At 36.2% G+C, this 20,851-nt stretch overlaps 1 pseudogene; it reads right to left on the bottom strand.

The window, feature by feature from the left end:
- Positions 1-773: 773 nt before the first annotated feature.
- LOC122147053 lies at positions 774-12,311 on the bottom strand (annotated as a pseudogene).
- Between the last annotated feature and the right edge of the window lie 8,540 nt (positions 12,312-20,851).

The raw sequence follows: 20,851 nt of genomic DNA, 5'->3' as shown, positions 1-20,851 counted from the left end.
TGTGTACCTGTAGTGCTTGTGCACGACTATGAACAAGGGGGTTGCCATACGTTTCAGTTAATGCATCAGTAAATATGAGTGTGCTATTGAGGGGAAATGTGATGAAATGTTTAAAAGCTCTTCCTCAACACAAAAAACAATCAGGTTATCATGGGAGCACTGCAATTATGGGTGGTGTGTGAGAGGAACATAATGACCACTCGTGCACTCAGCTCAAAGCCAGATGAGGTGTGGGTTGACTGCTGATTAATATTTATGGATCTTTAATCACAATAAGAGAGTTCTTCCTGTCCCCAAGAGTTTGGCAGAGTTACTCTGTCTGAAAAGCTCAAGGATGACATTAATTAAAAACCAGTGGACGTGATCGTGAATGATTCATCCATCATTCCCGCTCTCATTAAAGAGGTCATATCCAGGATAAAAACTCAAATAAAGGCGGCAAAAATTGGCCTACTCGAACAACCTGCAATTAAAAGCAGCTGGATGAGCTCTTTAATGAGGGCACAGATTCACACAGGGTGGTTTTACATGCCAAATCTTTGGCTCTGACTGACAGAGACAAAACTGGATTTACATTAAGGCCAAGTTAACATGATATAAACATCTAATCTGATATAAACATTTTAAATATAAAGGCAAATGCACACTGACGCATCACAGAAAACAGTAAAGCATCGCCTACCCAACGAACATCTAATCATTGTGTTATTAAAACAGGAAATTACTTGCAATTTAAAAAGAAAATACCCATATATACATGTATAGGTCTTTATTTTTGTCCAATGTCATATTTATTGAAATTGCTGCAATGGGATGGACATTCTCATTCTAAAATATTTGATTGGGCAAAAATTTTTGGTCACAGCAGACATATTTAAGACACATCAATACCCAGTGTACATTTTAAATCTTGATTGACCACTTGTAATCAGATTACCAGAGACTGATGTAAATACCAGGTATGAACAAGATCTAAAATATGTCAATGCAACAAAAACAAATTAGAACACATTTAGCTTTCTTGGATTTACATCATAGGACCAACATTGAATTTGAAAATTAGGTAATTTCCTAATAAAATGCTAACTTGGATGGAATAAGTCTAATTCGAGTCCTCCATTCCTGAAGTTAACTGAGCAGGTTACAGGCATATCAGCGATGTGATCCACATGTTCTTCAGTGCTGAAGTGGTTTAGTTTTCTCCTTTCAACACAGATGTCAGCTCACCATTCTCTTTCAGCTCCTTTTTAACAAGATAAACATTTCCCATCCATTATGAAACACCTTTACAGTCCATCAGCTTTTACTAACTTCTTCATGCTATGTGTTTGTGCTATATTTTGTTTTATATTTCTTTAAAATAAATAACATTTGGGTGGGTAATTAATGCAATGACCCTAACTCTTAAGATTTTTAAATATTTTGTACATTTAGGTGCAGAGATGGTCCTGACAGCATTGGCTCTCTTCATATTGCCTGTTATAGTTACAGAGCTTCATCTACCCTCTGCTGGAGAAAAACGCCTACTGCAGGACACGGTATATCTCTACAGGCAGATGAAATAATTTTCTTTTTTTACTGTAAAAATGACAGCAAACCATGTATAAGGTTACAAACGTTTTCTATTTAAACAAATGTGTATTAAACTTTCATCAAAGATTCTTGTATCATAATTTTCACAGAAATAACGGTTTTTCAGCACTTTTCAACCCTGGCTGGTGAAAATTCAGCTTTGCAGAAATCACAGGAATAAATTACATTTCAATATATATCCCAATAGGAAATAATAATAATAATAGTTATTTTGAGTTAAAATTTAATTATTTCATATTTCACATTATTTTTTTTTATCAAATAAATGCAACCTTGGGGAGTTTCTTTCAAAAACATTAAAACATATTATTGACCATAGGTAATATATTTTGCTCTTCAAACCTGTGTGTGTGTGTGTATGTATATTATATTAATATATATAGATATATATATATATATATATATATATATATATATAATATATATATATATATATATCGATTCCTAAAATCTAGCATTATTTACATTCATTACAGCTGAAGCATTACAACTGCAGTGCTATTTGTAGTGCATATTTCTAAATTTATCTTTATCCAAGTAAGGAGATTCATGTTAACCGCTTTTATGCATTTCACCTTGACTATGTCCAGTCCTCCGATCAGATCCCCCTTAACGTACAGCTGTGGGAACGTCGGCCAGTTTGGAGTATGTCTGAGTCCTTGCCTAACCTGTGGAGAATCAAAAACTGCACATTTTAGCTAAAAACACAACAAAGAATCTATTTATTTAGGGATATTTACATAGTAAACAAAAATCATATTGTAAACATAACTGTTTAACTGTTCATTAATTATTCAGTTCTCAGTTTGTAAGGAGCTCACTAGATTTTTGGAACACAATCCTTCTTGAAGCTCCTTTGGCAAGAAAACATTTACCTAAAAATGGAAACACCAACTTAAAACTGAAGAAACTCTCACCCTCTTCATCTTCTAATAGGTCAAACGTATTGTATTCAACTCTGAAATGTTAATAAAAACAACATTTGTTACTATATTAACATACAGTCTTTCAGTATTCATAATTTGTGTTAAGAACATTATCCAAAAGAGTGTCCATCTTAGTTAGATTACGCTGTATGTTTAGTAGATTCTAGAAATGTAAAAGCCTCTCAACCCCGTGCTGTTCATTATTTCAAGTATCTGACGTTGCTGAATCCACATTTGGCAGTCTGAGTATTCACAAAGACACGAGTTAAGAGGGTGAAAACTCTACAAACATCTTTCACATCATGAAAAGGCTGGAGTAAAGCGAACCCTGCGCTTGAAAGCCAATCAGAGGAAGCAAGTTTTTAACTCCACCAAAACACATGCAGACTACTGGAGAAGCTCAACAGAGTACATGAGATGTGAGCGGCTCCTCTGGGCCCAAACCAGCACAGAACCATACTTACAACTACAACCACCTACAAGGATATTCTGAAGTGCGTCTCGATAACTAGGGGAGAAAGAGGAGTGTAATAGAACAAGATATACAGAGAAGCCAGTCAGACGAGAGCAAAGAGGGGGTCTCATGAGGAAAGACTTTAAAAACTACTGCAAAGAATGTCTTTCATGTGTGAGTGTTAAAGATCAATACAGTTATGAGGAGGGAGGTGAGGGGGTCCTTTCTCCTCCATTAAAGAAAGAGATTGCAGCTCTATCTCGTGCCAGAGCCACCTGACATTGAGTTCCAGCACCGCTTTATCCCTGAGAATGTTTTTTTTTTTTTTATACTGTAAAGGAAAGTTCACACCAAAAAATACTCGTTGTTTCTGTTAATCATATTTACTCACCTTTATGTCATTTCAAAACCCACCACATGACTTTTTTCTTCTTCATTAGAACAGAAAAGGAAGACATTTTTGCAGAATGTTTTCACAGCAATATCTACTTGATGATGGTCTAAAATAATTATAGACAAAGTTTTTTTTTATTTATTAACAATATATTCATCAATTTATCCATCTACTATGGAAATACAATTAATTATTACATTTTCTCTTCAGTGGAACACAAAAGAAGAAATTAAGCAGAATGTTCACATTATTACTTTAAAACTTCTCTAAAAAAATGTTCTTTAAATTACTCAATAATAACAATAATAACAATAATTATTATTATTATTATTATGTTTGTATTTATAATTTTAACTAAAACTACTTAACACATCTTTTAGTAAAGTTCAAAAGAAAATATAAATATCAGATTAACTTTTTATTATTTTTGCCTTGCATCTACAATTAAAACTAAAAATTAAAGTAAAATTAAAACTAATATTTTTACAAAAACAAAAAATATTTCTTAAATGCACAAAATCACATAAAATTACTAAAACTAATATTAAAAATGAAACTGAACATATATAAAAGGTATTCTAGCATGCATATATATATATCTATATATATATATATCTTATATATATATATATATATATATATATATATATACTATATATATATATATACTATATATATATACTTTAAAAGAGCATAAAACTTAAATAACACTTTTAAAATAACACAAGTATATATTTTATATATACTTGTGTAGCATGCGCTACATGGTCACTATGAAGCTGTTGTAGAAAAAAAGTGCACATATTTAATTAAAATATATATAAAATAAATAATAAATAAATCAAAATCAAGCATATGGTTTGGAAATAACAATAGCTTGAATAAGAGTTTTCATTTTTGGGGGTGATTTATCCCTTTAACAGCCCCCCTGCTTTCCTCCTCACTCTTTCAAACTGGGTTTTTCAGAAGAAAGAAAGGGAAGGAAAAAGAGAGCATTTAAGTTCACTCACCTCTTTATTTGCCTTTTCATGACAGAGCATGATGGTTGATTTATTTGATTAGAGAGTTTTCAGCCTGTCAGAAAAGAGAATGTTTAAACAGTCCAGTCGTACCGAAGGGGGTGTTTGAGCAAGCGTGGGTGTATCTATGTCTTTACCTGCTTTCCAGTGAGACGGTCTTGGGGGAAAGTATTCTCAAGTTCACCAGACTCGACCAGCTCCTGTGGAGGATATAAAATATCTCTGAATCCCAATCCCTTTCAACTTGACTCACACATGCACACGTTCCTTTCATAACTAACAGCTCCCTGCTGAGATACTTTACCTCTCTGTAAAGGTAAATTCACTATCTTAATATGAGGAAGGGCCTCTAGAGAGGGGAAAAGAGGATGGATGCTGGGCTAATCCAGCCCTCCTCTCTCAGCAGGACGTGCTCTGCTTGCTTTAAGCAGTATGACTCGCTGGGAATGTAAAGCAACATAAAGCTAATAACAGCTAGCCGAGAACACACACGCCATCAAAACTCCTAAAACACGAACACTTTAGATAATACGCCATGGGATAAAATGCACAAACATCAAAGCGATGAAGAAACCTGTGTTTGGAAAAATAGGGAAATGTCTAAAATACACTGCCATGCCCTGATTTTCATTGAATGCAGTCCATTATGTTAAAATTTATTCTCGTATCTCACCACCAATGGGATTCCTCCTCGTACCTTTTACGATGTCAAGTCCTCCGATGAGCTCTCCGTTGACGTACACTTGGGGACAGTTGGGCCAGTTGGAGTAGGTCTTGAGTCCCCTGTCTGACCTCTTCATCTGAGAGGATGTCAAAACTGCTGTACTGTACATCGTGGTCCTTCAAAATCTGAACAATCTGACGACTAAAACCTACAACAATTAAACAAAAATGCATCATTACAGCAGGGTGCTTTTTTACTAGCTTGCACTTTATTTAAAGCTTTAAAGAAACTTAAATTATTTTATAAAAGCAAACTATTATATTTGTAATGTCACTACAATGACAACTAATGTTTTCATTTGTCATTGCAAAATTCAAATCAATTTATTTTATTATTAAACTATTATTAAAATTAAGTTCACCGTTTAGTTTGCTTGTGAGCTTTTTACTATCTTGCACTTATTTAAGAGCTTTAAAGAAAGAAACTAAACATTTTATGAAAGCAAATAAAGCTATTTATATTTTAATGTCACTACAATGAGAAAAGTTGTCATTTATCCTTGCATTCTTTTATTCAAAGTCAACTTTGTTTGGCTTGCCTGTGGTACATTTTACTATCTTGCATTTGTTTTTTTAAAGTTTGGAGGAAATAACCTTTTTTAAAAGCAAAGAAACTGATAAATGTACTTAAAATAATTTTTTATGTCACTATAATGCAGTTAGTAAATTCATTTATATATTTATTATTTATATTTATCTATATATATATATATATATATATATAAAAATATATATATATTCCATTTTAATATCAATTAAGGTTTTAGTAATTCTGCTGTGCTTTTGTCTATTTTATTTTAGGTCATTACATTTATTATATGGTTTTTACTAATGTATTTTTTAAATATAGTTATTATTATTATTTTAGTAGTAAATAATGTTAAACTACTATGACAGATGTTGCCTTGGAAAAAACTAGCTGAATAAAATTAAGCGTTTTTATACTTTTTTTTTTTTCCAGTTAAAGTTTTTTTTTATGGTTTTAGTTTAATAACCCTGCTACATTGGCAACCAAAGTTGTTTTCTGTTTGTAGTGGTTTTTAGTCACACATTGAGTTGAACTATCAAGCAATCAGAGCTACCCTGGCCATCTGCCAACATAATTACCGTTTTGTCCATTTTAGCTACTCACGCAATATTGGGCACACAAGCTAAAACAGTTGTAGAATAAAACGTTCTGATTTCTGAATTTTAAAATAGTTCTGTTCATATGAGATTACTACAAGTCAAAAATGAGAGAAGATAAAAGAGAGAGAGGTGTGATATCATATGAGGAGACAAAGAGAACAAGAAGCAAGAGAAGCGGCGCAGAAGGAGGAGTGAGCGAGAGAAAGAAACAAGATCAGAGAGAGTAAGAGAGAGAAATATGTGCAAGGTGATGTGTAGAGTCTGTGTAGCCCCTGCAGTAAAACACCCATTTTCATCTTGTTGTGGCTCATGAGGGAATTCATTATAAAACAGCTCCAGGCGCCTCACTTGTGCTTATGCATTTGCTGGTAATTCTTAGCTCGACTCTATCAGAGCAGGCAAACAAGCGGGCAGCTGCTTTCTCTGGCTCCGGCCGAACTCCACCAGACATGCTGCATTTGATTGCCGAGTTCCTTCTCCCTCTATGCCTTCCCCTACAGGGGCCGAAGACCGTTCGCTTTTGGCGCGACTCCGCTCCAGGAGGGGGGCGATGTTACAGCCTCATTCCTCTTTTCAAGGACAACCCACTCCGAGCGAGAAAGGCTGAGAGATCTGAATTGATACATGGACCCCTAACCTTTTAATTTGACATGCATAACTCCTTTAGAGTTAGCGTTAGCTGAACACTTTAATCATTTGTCGCTTAACTACGCGTGCATTGGAACGAAGAGCGTGTTTACGTTTAGGAACCCAATGCATGCTAACGACAGGCATGGCCTCACATCTCTGTGCATGATTTCTTGATTTGGGAATCCGCCAAGTGAAATAGAACATCAATAAGCTTCAGCATTAGAAATATCGCCGAGCCGGACCGACCACCACTGACACCTAGTGGCAGCTTCAAATACATCAGCGTCACCGAGCAACAGGTTCCGGGCTCAGAGACGAATCGGCGTAAACTCTGAGGATCTTCTATAATAAAGCATAGCTGAGGAGCTGGCAGCCGTTGAAAGCTCACCATCAACGTTTGAGATTAGAGTTTCAATATCATTGTTATTTTGATGCCAGGAATGGCAAAAACTCCTGCCTCCTCCCCAGACCTTCCTCTTTAACTACACAGCCGCTAACTGTGCCCTCAGTCCATTACGCAATATGCACTTTGGGCACTATCAACCGTATTTTGTTTTTGAATGGGTGAAATTAATACGAGGATGTTTTCCAACGTTAACCACCACATCTTTGAACATGAGTGAAGAAAAAGCCATGCCCAGAAAATCACACGCATCAAACAGAAATAAAGGGCACGATCAAGCTGACAGCCTACAGTTTTTAAACACACTAAAGACTAAAACGCTAGTAGTAAGTGCTCAATCTGTCCACTGTGAGGATTTAAATGAGTATACCTTTGAATTACAACAACAGAATATGTTCCTAATTAGACTGACTGCTTAGCAACCAACCATTGATTAAACAACAGTGTGGTGATTGCCAACCTGCCAAAAAAGTAACTGAATGCATCATTGCATTATGCTACAGAATCTTCATTGACTGCCAAGGGGAGCGATTTCAGATCAACAATTTGTTGTTTTAAATCAGATCAAGAATCTTTGGGTCAAACCGAGCCAGACTGTAATTTTTTGGAAACTTTGAATATAGCAGCACATCCAGACAGACCGTCCATCGCTCCTTAAGAAAGACCGCAATGTCCTTCTCTCTCCATCCCGTTCCTGGCAAATTTGATTGGTCCTCACTCCATCGCCACAACGTTGCGCGAACTACCTTTGCTGACACCAGTGTTAATTTATGCGATTGAGTATACACGTGTGGGCGTACCACCAGCTAGGCTCCTGGGGCGATCCCTTCATGAAGCGCATGCATGGTGGCGCGTTTGATCAGCCTCTTCAGTCTCTCGTTGAGATCCTCTTTAGGGACGTCCCCCGCCCTGGCAGCCCCGCCCCCCACCGGACCCCAGCCCGCTGCACCTTATTGGTCAGCTCAGGGGCATGCGCACCATCCAACCTGTCAATCTTCTCACCGCCCTAAGGGTTGTCAGTAAACACCTAAATAAAAAACACTCAAGAGTGAGTAGTGATAGATGAGAGGGAGGGAAAAAAAAAAACAGACATTAATTTTTTAGGATGCTTGCCAGTTTGTTTAGATTGTTTGCAGGGAGAGAGAGAAACAGGCCGCGGGCTCTCCTGCTTCTTTGGCATGTTACGACGAGAGAGGGAAAGTCTTGCCAGAGCCCGGTGTGTTTGTTTAACCTCCGATTATTTCCTCAGTTGCTTGATTCTAACACGAGGAGATTTTGCAGCTCACCTTACTTGATCGTTAAAACTCAACCTTCCCAACAGCTCCGTTTTTCTAACCCCTGCCTGCCTCTGCTAAATAATGCCAAACACTATCACAGCACCCTAACACACAATATAAAAGCTGTGTGCACAGAAAAACATTCCTGGCACAGATCAGCATGCTTATGAAACACAAAGAACACACAGCGTATTTGTGAACTTCATGCTATATAAAAATGAAAGAAAATGTGAAATTAAAAACTCAATTACTTATAAATTTGACTGGTCTTTAAATTTATTCTGCATATTTCTTAAGTGCATGTAATTCTAAAAAAAGTGTTTTTATTTTTCTGCTGATGTAATTAATGCTGTGTGGGCGAGAAAAACTAATACTAACCAATAATATTATAGCCTAACATTCATAATCCAGTCAAATTCAATAAATCAATAAGTCATATAGTAAGTCACCACTTTTACATACAAAATTGTTTCATTTGTAAATAAAATAAGTCACTTTGAATGTTTTGGGAAACAGTTTTACTTCTGTGACCTGGTCTATTTCTGATTAATAGCAAAAAATAAATAAAACAAATTTGGATAAACAATACAATTTTAACAGAATAATTCATGCAACTTTTTTGTAACACTGTAACATTCTGAAAGGAAATCAGATTTAAACTTCAAATATATGCTGTTTTTTTTTTTTTTTTTTTATACCTTCTACCCATCAAAGAATCCTACACAAAAAAAAAAAATAATAATAATAATAATAATCACGTTTTCCATTTTAAAAACTTTAAGTACTATAAACCTGTTTCCAACACTGATGATCAAATCCGCATATTTGTATGATTTCTAAAGGATCATGTGACACTGAAGATTTGAGTAATGCTGCAGCTTTGATCACATGAAAAAGTAACATTTTTAAATATATATTTAAATAGAAACACAGTTATTTCACATTGTAATACATATTTTAATATCACAGTTTCACTGTATTTTTTGATCAATGAATGCAGTCTGTTAAAAGGTTTTTAAATCATTTAATCATATATAAGATACTGTTTTCCTATTTGCGGGCAGAATTAACCTCCTACTCTCTAAAAAACTTGAGCTTTGATTATTTGCAAAAAAAAAAAAATCATAATTTTAGGTAAATCTGAGCACAGCTGAAGTCAAACGTGGAAATTTTACCTTGAAGAGAAGATGGAAGGTTTGGGGAACTGAGAGTGATCTCATACTTCTCAGAAACCTCCGGGACTGCCTCTGCCTCCAGCTCAGAGAGAGAAGAGAGAGAACTACTGTACTAATGATGCTTTATACATCATACACATCAACATGTCAAACATAACACAGCGTGCTGACAGTTTATCTGGCTGTTAAAAACCCCATTTATGACCAAAAAAAAAAAAAAACACTACACACAAAAAACATGTCACAATGCAATTGAAAACTAATACACATCTAAACTCCAGTGCCACAGCCTATAACATGTAAAATGATGATAGTCAAATGTTTGGACACACTTCATAATGAATTTCCCATCTTATGAGGATGTCAATAATTGAAATTAATTTTACTTGGACAAATAACCTGTGCTTGAAAAAGGAATTTCCTTAAAAGAACTCCAATTAAAAAACAGAGAAAAATTCTCCAATTCTGAACGTATTCTAATGAATTAAACATAATTTATTACATATAAGCATGTATACCACAGGGCAGTTTTTGCTTGAAGAACTCTTTCTGCTCTGCTGACTGTGGTGATGAAAGGCAGTATTAACCCTTAACAGAAGGAAAAATTTCTCTCTGTTGGTTTAAGGTCAGGAGGAAGGTACAGTCCTTCAGAGCCTGAGGCCATTTCAGGTTGCGCTCCCACTTGGAGCCGGAAGGAGAGCAGCTGGGATCGTGTTACTGGAACTAGAGCCCGTTCACCATCCACTAGATCACCAGTGCACACAGGGACATTTTCAAGAATAATGGCCTTTTTCAAACAGGTATCAAACCACATCATGCATTTTGTGCAGATGGGTCAACGTGACTTTAATGACAAATAAAAAAATATATATAAATTAAATTAAAAATATTAAATTAAAATCCAATGCAGTTTGATTCTAGTATTATTAAAGTATTAAGCATTTTATACCCAAGACTGAGTAAATAGATGTTCCCATAAAAATAGACCTTAAATAGTATTATCTGAGCAATTTGATTGTTAAAATTAATTACGTCTGTTGTTCAAATTTCTGATAAAAAAAATTGTAAATAACAATATTTCCATTAATAACTTAACTTGAAAGAGTTTATGTCATTTGCCTTTATGCAAACTGGCAATTCTGTAAACTTACATTGAGTTTATTTATTTTTATTCTTTCTCTCACTTGGTAAACCTAGTAGTTTTTGTAAGATGCACATGGATACCTGAAAGTGATATGGCAATCACAGCCATAGGTGTGATTGGGGCGATTGGAGTCTTGGGAAACTTCGTCTGGAAACAAGCTTTCTTTTTAACCAGTTTCCTGCTAATGATACAAGAAACTACACATCACAATGGCAATTTAAACCACAATTTGGCACACAATGAATGCATGAATGGTTATTGGGTGAAAAACGATTTCCAGAATTGGCTGTGAGTGTCAGCAGTCCCCCCCCCATACCTTCACAAACATGGTGTGTTTGTGCTCTTTGGCTAATTCATGCCATCACAACGTTCATCTGCGAACACTGCGGAGGAGCCCATGCTGGCCTGGGAAATGGACAACGTGAGGGACCTGGTAATACAGATAAGGTAATGACGTTGAGCTTAAAATAAACCTGGATCACAGAAACTGAGCTTAGGGAAGATTGTTTTTTTTGGAAATTACAGATTTTAAAGCAAGTCCATGTAGATCCTGAAGTACAGGTTCTGTGAATCTTTGGTGTAATTCTACGACCAGGGGTCCTCCACTCTCGTTCCTGGAGTGGCCCGGTGTCCCTGCAGACTTTAGCTCTCAACCCTACTCATACACACCTGACCCAGCTAATCAAGGTCTTACTAGGTATATGTTACTTGAAACTTCCAGGCAGATGTGTTCAGGTAAACTGGAGTTAGGCTAAACTCTGCAGGAGTTTGGGAGAACCCTGCACCTTAATTATTTAATTGTCCTGTTTTAATGCTCCTCAGCAATAATACCAGATGAACAGATCTAACGTTACCTGTATTTCAAATGATAAATCAACTGACCCATGCAATTTCAGATTTGACATACATGGTTGATTGACATGAGGGGAGAGAAAGATAGTAACAAAGCCTAACTCAGCCTAAAAAGTCTGATTATATATATAAAAAAAGACCCAATATCCTAATTCTCAAATGCTTCTAAAAAACAAATATTCCAGAGAGCTGACAATCGAATACAATATTAAAACAATCAGTCCAAAATCATTTGCCTTAGATCATATTAATCCATCGATATAGATTTACATCACATTTACTTTAAGTTTAAGGTTAGTCTGTCGAACAGGCCCATCGGTTATTTCATTCTCATCGATCAAACTAACTCTATGAACGTTTAATTCCCGTGTATATGTGTTAAATCAGTTACATATCTGTTCGAAATTAATTAAATTTCATGACAGACTTGCACAAGGAAGAATTTTTCATCCTCACTTTTGCTGTTATTTTTTTAATAATTCCTCGAACTGCTGCAGGGATGTCGCGTCCGTGAGGTTCGCCATGCTGCCAGACATTACTAAGCGATCCTCGAGCCCTCCATCAGGACACCGTACTGAAGCAAAACATTACTAAACAATATACGATATCACTACCATCGAACACAGACAGTTATGGGAGAAATATTGAGTTGAATATTAAGACGTTTGTTAAATATATAAACATTTGAATTTTATACATAATATATTACATTTTAAGTCACCTTTTTTGCTTTCTTCCATCTTTCTGAGGTGAGATTTACAGTACGTGGAAACAAAATAACCTGAATCTTTTCATTTGAATATTCTTCTTCTAAACCGTTACACGATTTCAGAATTCAGACTTGGTATCAGCACACGCATTAATCAATACGGAGTATTTTTATGACAGTTTTGTGACATTATGATGCACTCTTCAAGTCCCCGTTCACTTTAATTATTTCACTTTAATTACAGAAGAATGTTAACCGATGGTTTAACAAACGTACGTTACATTGTAAAAGTATTAAGAATGAGAATATTGCAACACGATAACCAGCAGGGTTAAAAAAAAAAAAAGACCCTAGGTTCCAATTTCACGTGTGGAATAAAGTACGATAAGGGCGAGACTGAGAGCAAATAATAAATGTTTATTTTGAGGTGAACTATTCCTTTAAATTACATTGGCAAGACTCATTTTCGCGCTCAGTGCTTTCTCGTTGAATAGTATATACTCTATTTGACGTAGCCCCGCCCCCCGTTAGATATTATTGTTCACTGATTGGTTTGGCGCAACTGTATGTCACCCAGGAACGCGGAATAATAGCCAGGGGCATGAAGAGTCGCACGGGTTTGACTGCGGCTTTGTTTAGAATTACTGTCCTTTTTTTAATTCTACAGATGCACCAGTGGTAGATGAAGAATGTGCCCGCCCTTGACTGCTTAATACAATGGGTTTTTGACTTTGTGTATTGGTCCTTATGGGCGACTTGTATTCATTCATCAAGTCTGAATTAAAGCTAAGCTCTGCGGGCTTCAGACGTTACTGTAAAATAATCAATGGATTGCATAAGTCCCATGCAGAATAAGAGTAGTGGAGACCTGGAACAGCGGCACAACCAGTCGGTAAATGGACTTTGCTAAATCCTGATACATTTTTAAACGTTAAATCTGCATTAATGTTTCTGCCTTTGACAGCATATGTAACTTCTGTAAAATTTGCTCAGGCTGTTGCCCTTAAAACAAAGAGTTATGAGTTATTATTAGTGCATATATATATATATAAACACCCAGCTGATCATCACTGAAAAAGCTGTTTATGATTTATAGACAACCGTGCACCATGGCATGACAGCTGCATTGGCTTGTGCCTGGCATCTTCTTACATATCAAACTATAAATAGTGTTATCTTTTTGAATTTTACAGAAAAAGGCAGTGTAATGGACTGGGAGGGCTGTGGCCAGGCTGGAAAATATGGTGCGATGATGGACACATGGGATGACCAAAATCACAGCCCCCGCAAAATGGACATGGTGCCAACGTCCCCGGCATGGTATACGATCTTTCACATGCCTGTTCTTTTGCCTAGTTGAAAATCCTTTTGTGATTTCTAGCATAATTTTGGACGACCGTTTAGGATCCTATGGGGATATTTCTTTTTTTCTTGTAGTATTCTTAAAACACATAACAACAATTCTGATATTTTCTGACACGATCCGTATTTCCCAATAGGAATAAATTGTGTCTCTTGTCAATGTCAAGGAATTTAAAGAAACTTATGTTATCCCAATTTAATATAAGTGCAATATCCAGTTGGTCTAAAAAAAAAAAAACTTTCTTCTTTTCTTTAGGATTAGTTTCCAAATTATGATTTATTTGTTGGACAATGGCTCACTTCTTGCTGTCTTTCTTTTCCTTTTCATGTGTTTACAGTGTTGTGATTTGAACATGTAGATTGCTCTTATCTGATGTTCTTGTTGTTTTATGGACGCATGAGGAATGCAGGGTTAAAGTCACGGTTCTATTAGGCAGTCAATTGTTTTTATTGCACTGTCTCTGCCAATAGTTTTTTTTTTGTTGCTTGTAAGTGAAACTGATTGAAAACATTTCAAGGAGTTGTCTCAGAACAATCAAATAGCAATGATAAGAAGACATTCAGATAAAAGATACAAATTGTGTATATAGGTCACAAGTTTGTCTTTTAATACTAAAAATGTACTAAAAAAAAGTAACAAAAACAAAATATTATAATAGCAAATAGTTTGTCAATAAAAAAGTAATGTCTCCTTTTGTATATATTGTAAAAGCTGGTCTGATAACCCAAAATACTGGTACTACTAAACTAATTTTAAAGTCCTGCCATAAAGTGACATTTTCATACAGTCTTTAAATTCACCCCTTCCACAAATTAGGCCTAAAAAGGTCTTAAATAGGAGCAGAAAGTTTTTAAAATTCATAAAGTCATGGCATTAAATGTTTGCACACACTGGAAAAAAAAGAGAATACCTTCCTCAATAACTTAGTTTGGTCACAATCAAATATCTATAAACATACTGAAAATCAAGATTTGAACAAAACTAAGTGAGTTCATGCTTAAAAAACATCATTGATTCACATCATGATGATCATTTTATTTGAATTTTTTAAAATATTTGTTATAAAATAAATTAAAGTCAAACAGATCTGTCAGAAGTGGTGTCAATGGTCCAAACATATGTAAGATGTTCTGTCCTACAAGCTCGTCTACAAGACGTTGTAACATGTTGTGCGAACTTCCTATTGTCTGCGTCTGGTCTGCCTCTCATTTCATGTAAGTTCCTTGCATGCGACAACTACCAGTGGGTTTCTACTTTTCCAGACTCAATTCCAGTGAGAGCGCCCCGGTCCAACAGGCCCTGCGAGTTTTGTTCCAACCCTGCCCACGCACACATTCCATGGAGTTTTGTCACACTAGCCCTGAAGGACGGGATTAGTTGGATCATGTGTGCTTTTAACTTCCGCCTGAGTGGTGTGAACCTCGGAAACACGGCTGGCTCCGGGCCCTACAGGAATTGATTTGCCACCCCCTAGTCCGTTAAATTGTTTCTTTACTTGATCTTAAAAAGTCTAAATTTTACCATCATAAACCCGATTTTACAATTTTAAGTAACGTGTGGTTTGTTTAGTACTGATCCTTACCAAAACAATACAGTGAGAGGATCTATAAACCATGGTCCATTTATGATGCAGATTTTTGCCGCTCTTTATTTTAACCTTCATGTTTTTGGGATTGTCAGCAGGGGTTAGAACCCACATCCCTGTACGGGGGCAGTACGTATTGCCCCAGGTGTGTGCCGGTGAACCTGTAAGTACTATTTTGATATTTTTCGTGTGGTTACAAATACTATTCCCCTCTCTTTATGGTCAAAATGGTGTGTTGATAACATCCCCTTTTTCTAAAATGACACATTCATCACTTTTTTGTGCAATTTATCACACACACACACTCTCAATCTACCCACAGCACTTTCACCGGACGGTGTTGATACAAGCAATATGATTGCCTTTGGAAATAGTGTACTTCCTGCAAATCAATATTTATTCATGACAGGAAAGAAATGCACATTTTGAACGGTTTTCCCGCAGGCCAGAGTACCTACCAGCTGATCTAACCACTACGACACGCAGAACAGCCTCACATATATGAATATCAATTTGCGATAGGGTTAATGAACATTATACATACAATGCATAGAGTGTTGAGTGAAGTTGACCTGTGTCACATCAATGTTTCTCCTCTCTGCTCTGTACAGGGCCCTATAAACCACATCGCAGAGATATTGATCTGCATTGCCCATGGCTCCTGGAGAAAATGAATCGGCATCAGAATAAACGGTCCGATATAGAGAAGCAATCATGCAGTTTATCTGTACCATGTGGAAGCTTTTCCGCATGCTTTGTGCCTTCATGCATTTTCCCAAATATACTGTTTTACCTACATTAGTATCTATTAATGTTTTGTAGCAATTAGGTTTACATTACCAAGAACACTCCAGTGATAGAAAAGTGCAATGATTGATGTTTTTTAGATCACACACTTTTAATAAAGTGTATTTGAGATTTTTGCACTGTACATTTTTTCAGTTTTGCATTTTCAAGAAGGAATTGCTGTTGTAAATGCAGTGTTGGCAAAGATCGTGAAACTTAATGCATAAATGTGTGTTTTTTTGTTTTTTTTTTTAATCAAAGCATTTTTTCAGGATTGAATGTTATTTCACAGTCGATTTTGGTTATGTATGTTCGTGGGTTTAACATTTCAGTTACATTTAATTTAGTCATTAAATGCCCATTAATGTATGTCAGCTTCATTTGAAGGATATTTTTTGTAGATATATTGTCACTTTCTTTTGTTCTTTCTCTTAATAGAATTTATCTTTTGTTTTGTTTTTTTTTTCTTTTTAACACCTTAATGATTATTGAAAAACAGTGACTTATCCTATTTGTATCTTTTTTTTTTTAAAACCAATCTAGAATATTTTGTATAAAGTCTAATTTGATTAAAGCTTTTGTAATTTGTATTTTCTTTAGAAGCCAATCAAGCTCTTCAAAAAAAAAAAAAATCAATACATGCTCTTCCTGTAAAGTGCAATAATAAGATGGCAGTTTCCCATTCCATTTCTCTCTTCCATGGGGACTTGAATCAGTCACTAGTGTTTAAAATCCAGCTTTTAAATATTTTAATACCACAATACATATGTTTTTTGTGGTTAAATTTTCCTTTGAAATATCCCTTATGCCAATTTTATAATACATGCATTTTTTTTATTGGTCCATCTCATCCGGAGCCACGCATATTATCGAACCCATCTTTAAACATTCTTATGAAGTTTAATCTTTCTCAATTATTACGGGTGCTGATTAATAAAAAGAACCCTCGTGCAACACGTTTATGCTTTTTTCCACATCAGCTATTCCCCTCAGACAGCAAGTTTTAAATACTCAGCTTTTGGACAATGAGCCACTCTTCTCAAGAGATATAACCTTCCTCAAGCTGCGTCCCAGCTTCATAAAAACAAGCTTCTCCTACCAGGATACTTATAGGAGTGGGTCCGTGTTTCGCATAAGTCATATTTTCTGCTCCTGTAAGTTATATAGCGCATTACTCTCAGCTCAGGAGGAGGCCGTGTGGGGATCTGGTCTAAGCTGTGTGCTAAGTCAACCAAGATGGATTTACGTATATTACCAGCTCAATCTGTCCGCACCCTCCCTCAGTGTTTAGCTTTGGTTTCGGAGGAGACATGAGAGGCAGCCTTCAGACAAAGCTTGACCTTCTTGGGGCTGGCTCTCAGAGGGGGCGCCTAGAGTTTCATACACGTAAGACAATAAAGCTTTAGTCCTATAACCTACTGCAATATGCTACAAGGTGTAAAGAGCTTAGATGCTAATAAAGGAGGCCGAGGAGGAGAGCGCAGCGGGCCAAAAAACAACAACTCCCTCTTCAGAACTCATATTTGGAGATCAATTGTGCTGCCCATAAGAGCTTTTCATAAGGCACAGTAATGAGATGCTGAGGAGATCAGACCGGTCAAGCCTGAATACTGCTATCTGACAAAAGTGGATATGAACACAGTATTCCCTCTGAGAGCTTGATAGACAGGTGCACATATAGTTTTGTTTCGAGCTTAGATGTTGCTGGCCCTCATAGATGAGTTTATTATTTTCCCTCTCCACCAGCCCCCTCCGCTCCGTGGTGCCCGATGCTGCGTGGGACCTCTCCTGTTTCCCGTACGTGGCCCGGTTTGCCGGTGTGTTCTCCTTGAGAGACAAAGGGCTATTAGGGGTTTATGTACAGATCATCGGGTCAGTGTACACCTTTTGCACATGCATGGGAAATTTCTGGTTCGTTTTTGTTGTCAGCAGGGGAGTAGGAAAACCAATCAAGTAAGTTCTAAAAGCGTGCTGCCATTTCAGCTTTCCTTGATTATATATATATGCAGACAGATTATGAAAGGATTGTCGGCTGCCACTCTTACAAAACAAGGATCTTTATTACGCTCATTGCTGGATGATTCCATGAAGAATGGAAACAGTCCAAAAGCGTCTTTATGGCAGGAAAAGATTCTTTTAGGATTGCCAAAATGCGTCACCCTAATAAAAAAAAAATGGTCCTTATCAGAAAAGGATCACTGTAAAGGTTTCCCCGGGCGAACCCAAAATTGTTCTTTCATGATGTAAACACCCTTTTGGAAACTTTTTTTTAAAAAAAGTGTATGTTTCGCGAACGGAATACACCCTTTTAAATAAATGTTCAAACATTTGTTTTCTCAGTAATGCCACTGAAGAACCGTTTTGGGTTCCACAAAGAACCTTTTAATGAATACACTCTTAAAAATAAAGGTTCTTCATTGGCATTAATGGTTTGATGAAGAACTTTTAACATCCATGGAACCTTTCCATCGCACAAAAGGTTGTTTATAGTTGAAAAAGGCTCATTAGATTATTAAAATGCTTTTCACACTTAGAAAAATGAGTTCATTTAAAAACTGATCACTGAAAGGTTTTTTGTGGAACCTAAAGAATATTTTTCCACTATAAAGAACCCTTTGTGATCCATGGATGTTAAACATTTTTACATGAAACCACTGATGCCAAAAAAAAAAAAAAAAAAACTAAAAAAAACCTTTTTAAGACTGTACTAGCTTACTACATACCATATTTTTTAAATAAACTGAAAAGTGAATATGAGTGGCAGCAACTTGTATCAGTAAAGAGATGTTAAAAAAATAATGTTGATAATTACTTACCATTCATCAGTTTAAGTGCAGATCAGTTTAGAAGTGCATTGCATTGTGGGATACACCATTACACACAATGTAACTTCAGATCGTAGTATGCTACATTGCTGTCACATGACCACATACTTTGTGTACAAATGTCTTACATTTTGGCAATTTAATCATTTTCAAGCATTTTCTCCTCCCTTTTAACAAATAATAAGTCTGCTATTGTGCTCTCCTAGTTGGACTATTTCCCTACTGTCTTTTAACTGTCTTTAAAACCAATTTTTGGTTGAGAAGAATTCACTTTATCCATTCAGTTGTACACATATTACGCTTTTTTATTTACTGTAGAAATAGTATTTAGTAGAATATTAGTATTGCTTCTCTGAACATAGCCATTATCTGAATTACTAAAACCGAACAAAAGGGCTTTTGTTGTACGCAGGCACTTCTTTTAGACTCAAGAATCTCGTTAAAGCACATTGCGCAGTTTTCCTCTAGCTCTAATGGGAAAAATCTAAGTTAAAGAGCCGAAAAGCTGAATCTCAGCCAGTGACAAAATTTCCGTTCTTTCCGTCTGCCTCTCTCCTGTGAAGTTTAGGCCCGTCTCTTGCCAGGCTGTGTTCTTTTCTGGATCTCATAGCTCTTACAACCATTTCCACCTACTTTGTTTATGCAGGGCTTTGATACACACTATTCTATTTTGGCTTTAAGTTTACACCAGATGCTCTGCAAGGTGAACCTGTCGGCCATTGTTGCCCAACAGGAACCTAATACTCGTGGAGTCTTTTCCTCTCCGCCTCGCAAAAAATCTGCCTCTCTTTAGTAACCAAAATGTACAAATATGCTGAACAAATAAGGTCAAGCACAAAGACACAAATTTTAGTGCTCCTTTAATGAGTCCAATTTTTGCTACCCGTTCTGCACTCACTTAAAGATACTTTGGCTAAGATAACGGCGCATTTAATCAAAACCCTGCGGCAATAGACGGCGTAATCTTGAATGCGGTTAAAGGGAGCGAAAAGTGTAACTGTTACCACAGCGGGTGACCTGGCATATATATTACCATTTTTGTCTCTGTCAAGATATCTACATCTTTTCAAGCATAAGCTTTTGATGTTTTCCTGTTTATGGGGTGGGGGACTGTGAAAGCTGGACACCATTGTGGGGACACTGAATAAAGACGCCGTGGAGGTGTATCCCTGCAGTATATCTGTTAAAGAGAGTCTCAGGAGCACGATGAATGTGTGGGCACTGATTCATTGTGTCCCGGGACGGTTATCCTCATTCAGGACTTTAATGGAAGCCTTTTGTCCTAAAGCTTTAGATCTGTCCATTTTAAAATCACACCTGACAATGCCGTCATAGACGGTTAATATGCATTTGTGGGACTGGTGTGGTGGCTTTCATAGAAGTGATGATTTGAAGGGATTTGCTGGATTGTTTATTTTATTTATTTTCATTTTTATAGAATCAATATCCATAGTGCAGAGAGATATTGTAATGTGTAACTTTACCCAATATGTTTATTCATCTTCAGAGGAAAACGGGGATGCAGAGGCGCTAAACTTCGCTGAAACATAATAATCAAAACACAAATTACATCTGGCTCCAAACAATATGTAGTGAACCACATCTAAATTATCATAAAATTAAACGAGACGATCGCCTTGTAGATGCTTGAAAAATTGCTGCTAAATATAAGTATCCAACCGAGGTTTCGTTTTGTTCTACAAGTCAGGAAAATCCTTCATTGGTCTGAACATTAATCATATGAAGGTGGTCTAGGACCTCTTTTTATCAAATTTAATGCCTCAGGATGTCAAGGTCGGTGGATGATAAAAACAGCCTAGAGAGATGAAGTGATTATAATTGTGGACCTCACAAAAACACGTTTC

This window comes from Cyprinus carpio, chromosome A12 (genome assembly GCF_018340385.1).
Source record: "Cyprinus carpio isolate SPL01 chromosome A12, ASM1834038v1, whole genome shotgun sequence".
Classification (NCBI taxonomy): Eukaryota; Metazoa; Chordata; class Actinopteri; order Cypriniformes; family Cyprinidae; genus Cyprinus; species Cyprinus carpio.
The sequence above is the reverse complement of the archived record's forward strand: the minus strand, read 5'-3'. Positions and strand labels throughout refer to the sequence as shown.